At 41.3% G+C, this 12,232-nt stretch overlaps 1 protein-coding gene across 2 annotated transcripts in view; it reads right to left on the bottom strand.

Annotated features, from left to right (window-relative positions):
• Positions 1–12,232, bottom strand: part of slc12a1 (solute carrier family 12 member 1) — a 93,543-nt gene that overhangs the window by 51,195 nt on the left and 30,116 nt on the right. The gene's annotated exons all lie outside the window — the stretch shown is intronic.

Raw genomic sequence — 12,232 nt, 5'->3', positions numbered from 1 at the left:
AAAAAAACCTCAAAAATTTTGGTTCCTTTCAAGTTAAGCATGACGCTAAGATTGTAGTTAAAAATACAAGCACTGGAGGAACTCTGGAGGCCTTGCAGCATCCAGAGGAGGTAAAGATATATAATCAAGATTTCAGGCCTGAGCCCTTCAAGGTATAACTAAGGTACCTGCTGAGTTCCTCCAGCATCTGTGTTTTCACTCCGTTCTTAGCAATTCAAATTCCTTTATTGAAATGTACATAAGATACCACAGATGCTTCCCTGCATTTTAATTTTACTGAAGAAAAACATAGAGAGATAAAATGTCATTATATCATATATAATCATATATGTGTGTGTGTGTAGCGGCACAAGTTCCTGGTTACTCTCTCCTCTTGAATTACCCACTGCGACTTTAGTGGCTACAATGGGTGACCCCGACGGGCCCAAAAAGAAATTTTGGACTAGTGATGGACAGAGCAGCAGTGGGCGAGGAAGTCCGTGGACTGTCAGAAGGTACAAAGGCATGTAAAAGCTCCACTCCAGCCATTTGAACTGCCAAAGTGCCACTTGGACAACATACATGTTGATATCGGTCCAATCCCAGTGTCCAGGGAAATTCAGATATTTATTCACCATCATCGACAGGTTAACTAGGAAGCCGGAGGTGGAGCAAGAGCTTTTGTTTCGTCTTGGATCTCTCATTTCGGTTTGCCCCACATGTCACTTTGGAAGAGGTCTGCATTTTGCCTCTGCCATCTGGAGTGCTTTATCTAGACTCCTAGGAACGCAGCTCTGCCATTCCACGGCCTATCATCCACACTCCAATGGTAATGATAGAGCTGTTCCATAGAGACCTGAAGGCAGCACTTATGGCCCGGTTATAGGAACCAGATTGGGCAGATGAACTTCCGTGGGGGCTGCTAGGCATCAGAATAGTGCCTAAAGAAGACCTCAACTCATTATCAACAGCTGGTCAATGGAGCACCTCTGGTCATCCTGGAGAGGTCGTGCCGTCTCCTTGTGGATGGGAACCAGCAGTCAGTGACACTCTACCAGTTGCGGGAGTGGGTAGGAAAACTAGCTCCCATACCAGCTTCTAGACATGGCACACAATCTTCCTTCATTTTCAAGAAACTCAGATTGAGAGTATGTTTTCATCCAAAGGGGTGCACACGGACCTGTAATGGAAGATTCTAACCTATTTTAGTTAACCTGTTTTTTCTTAATTTCCAGTTCTTGGTTCTGTAGAGCTGAGAACCCATTTTTTTTTTAAACTTGCAGCTTTGGGTTCTGCAAGGCTGAGAACCTAATTGTTTTTAGACTCAGCAGACATAAGAAAAATTCCACCGAGGGGCCAGAGATGCTGTTATCTGAAGAAAGGACATCTGTGTACCGAGAACATTTAATCTTCCTGCTTGTTTTGGTCACAGACCGTCAGAGGCCTAGCCTTGATGTAGAATAAACCATTGTATTAAAAATGATAAGCTGAAAATTATGTTATTCGTTAATTAAGCTAGCATGCTAGCTTGCTTGCTTAACTTTCATGCTGTGCTGGGAATAGGTGCTTGGGTAAGCAGTTTTTGGGTAATATAAGTCATGGTCCCGCTGCTGAAGTTAGGAGACTCTCCGAGAGGTGGCAACATCTCTCAGCAAGAAGAAGAAGAACTTCTGAAGTCCAGCCAACGTCCCGGTCAGGGGAGGTGGAGAAGCTGCTACCGGCGCTCTGACAACCTACTACAAGTGTGCAGTCGTTGCCTCGCTTCGGCAGTTGGGACCAGTCCAAGCATTGATAAGTATAGTTGGGAAGGGCTTGCATATTGTAGTGTGAAATCAGCTTTTGAATTTGTAATAAACATTTGTATAATCTGAACTGCTCTCGGTGTGTGTGTCTATTTTCTTTCGGTAGTTCAAACACTGTGACCAATCTAAAACGAACAAAGTGAGAGGTACAAGTTTACCCAAGACAGGACCACCCTTACAAACATCTTACAAAGGATCATATAAAGTGCTACAAAACTCTAGGACAACATGAGTCTTAGACATTGGGAGACAACCGCAAACGTTCACAGTGGACCGGTTAAAACCTGCACACAGAACAGCATGTGCCACACCCAACAGTTCCACGGGATGGCCGTCTGTCAAAGACATACTGGACCTTTCTGAGCCGGTTTTGGGGGCATGTAGCAGCACTACAAGTTTCAGCGAACCGGCTGCCGAACATCATGACGTCACAACATGGTGACATCATCAAGGCGCGTGACGCAGGGTTTTTAAAAAGGTTGCGTGCGTCTGTAAAACAGTTTTGTTTGAACTTCCTCTCAACAGCAACTCGTTACTCTCTCCTCTCAAATTACCCACTGGCTACATGTGTACCTATATAATTGCACTATATTTCTTTGGCTTGGCTTCGCGGTCGAAGATTTATGGAGGGGTATGTCCACGTCTGCTGCAGGCTCGTTGGTGACTGACAAGTCCGATGTGGGACAGGCAGGCACGGTTGCAGCGGTTGCAAGGGAAAATTGGTTGGTTAGGGTTGGGTGTTGGGTTTTTCCTCCTTTGTCTTTTGTCAGTGAGGTGGGCTCTGCAGTCTTCTTCAAAGGAGGTTGCTGCCCGCCGAACTGTGAGGCGCCAAGATGCACGGTTGGAGGCGATATCAGCCCACTGGTGGTGGTCAATGTGGCAGGCACCAAGAGATTTCTTTAAGCAGTCCTTGTACCTCTTCTTTGGTGCACCTCTGTCTCGGTGGCCAGTGGAGAGCTCGCCATATAACACGATCTTGGGAAGGCGATGGTCCTCCATTCTGGTGACGTGACCCACCCAGTGCAGTTGGGTCTTCAGCAGCGTGGATTCGAAGCTTGCGGACTCTGCCAGCTCGAGTACTTCGATGTTGGTGATGAAGTCATTCCAATGAATGTTGAGGATTGAGCAGAGACAGCGCTGATGGAAGCATTCTAGGAGCTGTAGGTGATGCCGGTAGAGGACCCATGATTCAGAGCCTAACAGGATCGTGGGTATGACAACGACTCTGTACACGCTGATCTTTGTGTGTTTCTTCAGGTGGTTGTTTTTCCAGACTCTTTTGTGTAGTCTTCCAAAGGCGCTATTTGCCTCGGCGAGTCTGTTGTCTATCTTTTTGTCGATACTTGCATCAGATGAAATGGTGCTGCCGAGGTAGGTGTAGGTTTCTGTGAGGGGCGCTGATCAAAGTGGCAACTCTCTGTCTTACAGTAGACAAAAGTTAAAGAATTTCATGTATGTTACATTCTAAATGAACAGTCGATGAGGTTGGTTGTTGTTCCAGTGTTTTTTGCTTATGTGAGTGAACAGGCGGTGGACCGAACCACGCAGCGATCCACGGCCAGAGGCAGTGACCGAGGTGGGTGAGAGCAGCGGCGAGAGAGAGGGAGGGATGTGGGCGGCCTGAAGCTTTTCCAGGTCACGCCTGAGATAACGGCCGCATCGTGGGGAGAGGCAGCCAGCCGAGACCGGGCCTGCCCGCATCGCTGCCCGAGCACCGAACACAGGCCACCGTCACCAGGCAAACCCTGGCAGCCCACACAGCCCGACTGTTGGCAGCCGAGCCCCGGGCCGGGAACGGTCAATGAGAACTGTTTAGTGTATTTCAGAGTTTAATACACACATCAAAAACCAATAGTCTAAACACTAACAACTGTGAACTCCATTGCAGAGTTCTCTCCACTATATACACACACATATATACCTATATAATTGCACTATGTATACACACACGCACACATATACCTATATAATTGCACTATGTATACACACGTGCACACGTATATACACACACATATACCTATATAATTGCACTATGTATACACACACGCACACATATACACACACACATATACCTATATAATTGCACTATGTATACACACGTGCACACGTATATACACACACATATACCTATATAATTGCACTATGTATACACACGTGCACACGTATATACACACACATATACCTATATAATTGCACTATGTATACACACGTGCACACGTATATACACACACATATACCTATATAATTGCACTATGTATACACACGTGCACACGTATATACACACACATATATACCTATATAATTGCACTATGTATACACACGTGCACACGTATATACACACACATATATACCTATATAATTGCACTATGTATACACACGTGCACACGTATATACACACACATATATAGCTATATAATTGCACTATGTATACACACGTGCACACGTATATACACACACATATATAGCTATATAATTGCACTATGTATACACACGTGCACACGTATATACACACACATATATACCTATATAATTGCACTATGTATACACACGTGCACACGTATATACACACACATATATAGCTATATAATTGCACTATGTATACACACGTGCACACGTATATACACACACATATACCTATATAATTGCACTATGTATACACACACGCACACATATACACACACATATACCTATATAATTGCACTATGTATACACACGTGCACACGTATATACACACACATATACCTATATAATTGCACTATGTATACACACGTGCACACGTATATACACACACATATACCTATATAATTGCACTATGTATACACACGTGCACACGTATATACACACACATATACCTATATAATTGCACTATGTATACACACGTGCACACGTATATACACACACATATATACCTATATAATTGCACTATGTATACACACGTGCACACGTATATACAACACATATATAGCTATATAATTGCACTATGTATACACACGTGCACACGTATATACACACACATATACCTATATAATTGCACTATGTATACACACACGCACACATATACACACACACATATACCTATATAATTGCACTATGTATACACACGTGCACACGTATATACACACACATATACCTATATAATTGCACTATGTATACACACGTGCACACGTATATACACACACATATACCTATATAATTGCACTATGTATACACACGTGCATACGTATATACACACACATATATACCTATATAATTGCACTATGTATACACACGTGCACACGTATATACACACACATATATAGCTATATAATTGCACTATGTATACACACGTGCACACGTATATACACACACATATACCTATATAATTGCACTATGTATACACACGTGCACACGTATACACACACACATATACCTATATAATTGCACTATGTATACACACGTGCACACGTATATACACACACATATACCTATATAATTGCACTATGTATACACACGTGCACACGTATATACACACACATATATACCTATATAATTGCACTATGTATACACACGTGCACACGTATATACACACACATATATACCTATATAATTGCACTATGTATACACACGTGCACACGTATATACACACACACATATACCTATATAATTGCACTATGTATACACACGTGCACACGTATATACACACACATATACCTATATAATTGCACTATGTATACACACGTGCACACGTATATACACACACATATACCTATATAATTGCACTATGTATACACACGTGCACACGTATATACACACACATATATACCTATATAATTGCACTATGTATACACACACGCACACATATACACACACACATATACCTATATAATTGCACTATGTATACACACGTGCACACGTATATACACACACATATATACCTATATAATTGCACTATGTATACACACGTGCACACGTATATACACACACATATATACCTATATAACTGCACTATGTATACACACGCACGCACATATATATATATACACATATATATATATGTGTACCACATATATATATATACACACACACACTATATATATATATATACATACACACACACACATATATATATACACACAAACATATATACACACATATATACCTATATAATTGCACTATGTATACACACGTGCACATGTATATACACACACATATATATACCTATATAATTGCACTATGTATACACACGTACACACGTATATACACACACACATATACCTATATAATTGCACTATGTATACACACGCGCGCACATATATATATATACACATATATATATATGTACCATATATATATATACACACACACACTATATATATATACACACATACACACACACATATATATACACACAAACATATATACACACATATATACACACACACACACACACACACACACATATATATATATATATATATACACACATATATACACACACAGAGCTCCTGCAGCCACACAGAGTCCAGTCCAAACCATTGGCAATCCAATCTCCAGATCCAACCCTCCAATACGATTCAGCACCCTCTCTCATCCCAGACCCTTTCAACCAGTTTTAAGTCAGTCCCCAGCACTGCAGCCTTGGCCACAGTCTACAGAACCCCATGGCCTCTGTGGTTTCCTGGTCTCGAGTCACCACCAGCCTGCTACTTGTATGGCTCCTTCAGCCACAGAACCCCTCACTGGTACACCACTGTGGTCAACATCCTGTGGGTCACCTCCTCTGTTTCTCCTTCTCAGACAGGAGTTGGTATCCTCTTTTTCTGGTGCCCTGCGCCAGTTCTCTGCTTTCCAGGAATTTGGAGCCCCCTGGTGGCTGCTGCTGATCATAGGCGCTGCCATCTTGGGTCCAGACCCCACAGTCACAGGATTTTATATAAAACTACTGTTGGCTCCTTTTAGGAGCTATTCAAAGCCTGTACAGAGTTGATGGCAGCCGGACTAGGCAGTTGGACCCTGCAGGTGTCTTTCTCTCTCCATGGGTCCACACCAGTAGCACCACCATTTTTTTTTTAAACTCCTGAGGTGAGTAGATGGAGATGCTGCACGCAAGATGGTCGGGATCCTCACTGATTTTGCAAGCCTTCTTTAGACAACAACAATCCCGGTAAATAACCTCAATGGGGGAGTGGGGAAGGGAGACCCCAATGATCCCCTCTGCCACTTTTATGCTCTGCTCCACAGCAGAGGTGTCAAACCCAAATTCACGGAGGGCCAAAATTAAAAACTTGGACTAAGTCGTGGGCCAAACGAAATATTTATTGAAAATTTTCAACAACATCTGCATGTTTTCTCTTCTTTCAACATATGTAATGTTAAACTTTTTCTTATTAAAATAAATGTTTAATAATAGTTTTGGTTAAACTCTTTCCAGAAGAAGCATTAACAAATGAGAAATAAAATATTCAATAAATAATATTTCTCTATAGCCTTTAACCTCCTTTTAAATGTATTTTTTTTCACAAGCCAACAAGTCAAAAAAATATCAACTTGCTTCAATGAAAATCCAATCTTTCAACTATGAACAGTCCAAAGTTAACCAAAGAAAATATTAATCCAAGCTTAGCTTGCTACACTGTGATTTACTCTGATGCACCTGGGTCTAAACCAGATACTTGGCACCTCTTCTTAGATGCAAGTTCATCAAACTCTGGGGTCAGAGTTTGCCTCCCACCTGTCTTAAGAGGTCCTGTTTTCTGTCTTTCGTTTGGCCATTTTTCGTAAGGGGTTTATTACATGTGAGTTAGGCAACAGGTCGCAGACGCTAATGAAAGTAAACAGAGGAGGTGGGGGCAATTAGCGGGCTGACGGGCCGGTGCCAACGCATTTGCAAAGCATTCTGGGATTTGTAGTATTAGCTGTGCATGCGCTATACTGGCGCGGCGGCCAGCGGGCCAGCTCTAATACGTATTTGATATGATCTTGCGGACCAAATATAATTATATCATGGGCCAAATTTGGCCCGCGGGCCTGAGTTTGACATGTGTGCTCTACAGCAACATACCACGCTATGATGCAGCCAAGCCAAGATGCTCTCCATGGAGCTCCTGTAGATGTTGACAGGTTGGTGCTGAGCCAAGATCAGAAATACTATCAGAAAATTGTGATTTAATTGCACCAGCTTAAGGTAACAGTGATGGCAAACACAGAAACCAAATTTCACCCTCATCCCATGAATTATATAACATTTCAAATGGAAAGTGTTGAGTGAGCTTTTACATCAAATATAGTATTTCAAGAATGAGGGGAAGGGATGAGATTGCTCTTACGGAATCTCACCAGTAATAGAATTGAAATACAAAGTTATCTTCTGACCAGCAAGGATAATCAAATCCTTTGGTCCTTGCTTCACCAGCATATACCCAAGACTCCTACAAACTCCCAAGACTACATTTTCAGCCATCGATATAATCTGGTTTCCTGACACTCATTCATATGGATCCAATTTCTGCAAAGCTCATTTCACTTGCCCACATTAACATCACAGGCTCTTCATTCATTCATGTTACTAATTAAAAAAGGAAGAAAATTATTAGTTATGAATTTAATAGAAGATAGTTTTTCAGGAGCGTATGTCAGAGGCTTTTATAAAAGTGATTGACGATGCTCTGCTAGTCATAAAATCATAGCCATGACCCTTGCAAAACCATCCAATCAGGACCAAAGCAAGCACTGTTCCCTGGCCCTCCTCTCTGCCCTGTAACACCTGGACATCAAGGATACCTATAACCTACTGTTCATTGACTGCAATTCTACCTTCAATACAATAGTTCCCAGCAAACCCAACTCATCACCAAACTTTGGGTCCTTAGCCTCAGCATCCCCATCACTCCCTCCCAATCTCCTTTTTTCCCATCCCACCCCACCCCCCCTCCTCCAAGCAAATACACCAGAGACTTCCTGTCTAGCAGACCACAGTGAAGGTGGGCAGCAACATCTCTAAGATTACTTGCCACACCAGCGCTCCACAAGGATGTACATTCACCCCTCAATTATCATCTCATGGCAAAAAATTATATTTACTTCCTCTATATCCACATACAGCCAACTTATGGATGAACTCAATTTTCAAATTCATTGATGACACCACAATTGTAGGTTGAATATCAAATAATGATGAGTTTAAATAGGGTTGTAAAGGCAGCTTTTGGCACATTGTCCTTCATAATTCAAAGTATTGAGTACAGGTGTTGGAATGTTGTGTTGAAGTTGCACAAGACATCAGTACGTCCAAATTTAGAGTATTGAGTGCAGTTGTGGTCATCCAATTACAGGAAAGAGATCAGTACAAATAAAAAAGGCAGAGATAGCTTTTCAAACCCTGGCAACAACCTTGTACGTTGAGTTATAGGGAAAGGTTGAATAGGTTAGGACTTTAAATGAGGGGAGTTATACAGAAGTAAACAAAATTATAAAAGGGTAGAGATAGGTTAAGTGTTAGCAGACTTTTTCCACTGAGGTTGGGCGAGACAAAAAACTAGAGGACATGAATTTAGGGTGAAAGGTGAAATGTTTAAGGAGAACTTAGAAGGAACTTTTTCGCTCAGACGGAAAGTGTGGAATGAGCTGCCAATAGAAGTGGTGGATGCCGGTTTGATGTCAACCTTTAGAGAAATTTGATGGGTACATGAATGGGAGGGGAAATGAGGGCAATGGTCCAGGTTCATTGGGAAAAAGATACAGCAGTATCAAAGCCAGAACCACCAAGCTGAGAAATAGCTTCTTCTCATGGGCAGCGAGACCTGCTTAATGACTGCTAAAATAACTCTGTGACTCTACTATTTATTAATTATATTTACAGATGGTCCCCAACATATGTCTGAGTTCCATTCTGACCGACCCGTTGGATCTTGAAATGGACGCGTCAGACGTATGATACTCCGGCCCAACACATGCTTAAACTGCAGCCGCAGGACTTCGTCCACAGCCCAGCCCACCAGCACCCGGCTTCCACTCACCTCCCCCACCTCGAACATTGGGTCCACCACCGCCTTTGGGTCTCGAAAAGAGAACTCATTCGGCAGCAGAGGAGCCGCAGCGCCCTCCTGGCCCAAGGGTGCCACCATGTTGGTTTGTCAAATTAAACACCCTTGAATCCCCGGGACCTGATGCGTAATTTTTATATTCACGTATATTTTTTCTTTCATTTATACAGGTTTTTTTGGTCGTATATACAGATAGTCATGTCACATAGATTGTAAGTAGGGGACCACCTGCATTTTAATATATGTAAATAGGTGTGTGTGTGTCTATTGTTTGTCCATGTGTGTTGTGTCTGTACCAGTGTTTTGCACAGTGGACCAGAGAACGGTGTTTTGTTGTATTGTACTGGTACAATCAGGTGACAAATAAACTTAAACTGAAAGGAGTTGGCAACGACGTTAAGAACTGCTGAGCAGGTAAAACTAAACAAAAATGGGAACAAGATTTAAATATAAAGATAAAAAAGGAAACATGGGAGAAATTATGTTCTGGAACAATGAGAAATACAATAAATACGAGGTTACGTATGATACAATATAACTGGATACACAGGCTATGCATTACACCTCAAAAGTTAAATAAATGGGACCCAACAGTATCTGATAGATGTTTTCGATGTAAAAAAGAAATGGGAACAACAATTCATGCAATCTGGACATGTGAGAAAGTAGAAAAATTTTGGGAAGATCTAAACCAAATATTAAATAAAATTACAGAAAACAATATACCAAAAAATCCAGAGATCTTCCTCCTAAGTAACATAAATAACAAAGAATTTGGAATTGATTTGGATGGTGCACAAAAAAGATTTGTTAAGATAGCTCTAGCCGTAGCAAAAAAATGTATTATGTCAACCTGGAAATTGGAAGATAATTTGAAAATACAATAATGGTATATAGAAATGAATAAATGTATTCCATTAGAAAAAATAACATATAGTTTAAGAAATAATATGGAAATATTTGAACAAATATGGGAGCCTTACATGAAACACAATAGAGAAAACCTACCGGGGACATTCACTACCTAAACTAACGAAAGGAGAAGGAAATGAAAAGAATTGACTCAGTGGAATTTCTTGTTTATTTTTATTGAATGACAACATTGTTTGACTGGTTTAATGTATCTTAGATTTTGTACTTTAAATGGATGGGGGGGAGGTAGGCAGGGTGGGATGGGAGGAGGGAGGGGGGGGAGAAAATGACACTGTATATATTTGAAAAGGAAAATGTATGTATCATGGTCAATGTGGTTTATGGTGTGAAAAATAATAAATTTAAAAAAAAACTGCTGAGCAACTGATTCTTCAACTTTTTGAGATGCTTTCTGTAAAAGCAGACTTCAACCAACTCAATTTCTTCCATGATATCTGCACACAGGGGCTGAAATGCATTACCATATACAAAATACACACATCACTCACCAAGGCTACTCTGACGGAGCCTCCCAAACTCATGAATTCTAGTGTGAGGACAGACAAGGACTTCCAAATGCATTGCAACATAACCACCAGCAGTTTGCTTCTGCAACCCTGACTTGGTGTTCCATCAATGTTACAAGGTTGATTTTTCTTACTTAGTCTGAACCCTGAAACCAACATCCAGTGTTGCAGAGGCATCTTCCACCAGAGGAACTGCACAAGTTCATCGCTCTTTTCTCCAGAGTAATAAACAAACACTGGCCTTGCCAACAATGCCAAATCTCCAAAAAAAATTAAAACATTTAAAATATGATGGCGAGTTATTCCAATTTGATGGACTAAAGATTGATACGCATCAAGATTCAAGTCTTGATACAATATAACTGGATACACAGGCTATGCATTACACCTCAAAAGTTAAATAAATGGGACCCAACAGTATTAAGATTCATAACTTAAATTAACCGATTTTGCCAAGCATTAAAAGCAAAAACCCGAATTAAAAATGCAAATACAAGCCTGAACTCATCAAGAATCACTCGTCCTCTCGCAGAATGTGAGAGGACAGCACGATACATCTCCTTAAAGTCCAAATCATTTGCCAAACATGATTCTCCTTGCATAGATCTGCACTGGCTAAGATTTCACTGGGCAAGCGGCTGGAGGATGTTAATTTTCCTCCTCAGCTTCCAATGCATTGCATTTTGAGCCAGTGCAACATTTGATGATACCTGGCAGCATTAGTGTCAGTTGAGGAGGAATGGAAGGTTAGCTTCACATTTTCTCTACAACCAACCTTTCACCATCAAAATACCTGTAGATTCCGATTGTCGGTTGGCGTAGCAGGGCAGAACGGTCAGCGTAGCGGTTAGTGCAACACTTTTATAGTGCTTGCGATTGGAACTGGGGTTCAAATCCAGTGCTGTCCATAAGGAGTTTGTACATTCCCCCCATGTCTACATGGGGGGGTGGGGCGCTCCGGTTTCCTCCCGCCGTTCAAAGCATACTGGGG

This window comes from Narcine bancroftii, chromosome 11, assembly GCF_036971445.1.
Source record: "Narcine bancroftii isolate sNarBan1 chromosome 11, sNarBan1.hap1, whole genome shotgun sequence".
In the NCBI taxonomy this organism is placed as follows: Eukaryota; Metazoa; Chordata; class Chondrichthyes; order Torpediniformes; family Narcinidae; genus Narcine; species Narcine bancroftii.
This window is presented reverse-complemented; position numbering and strand designations above follow the sequence as displayed.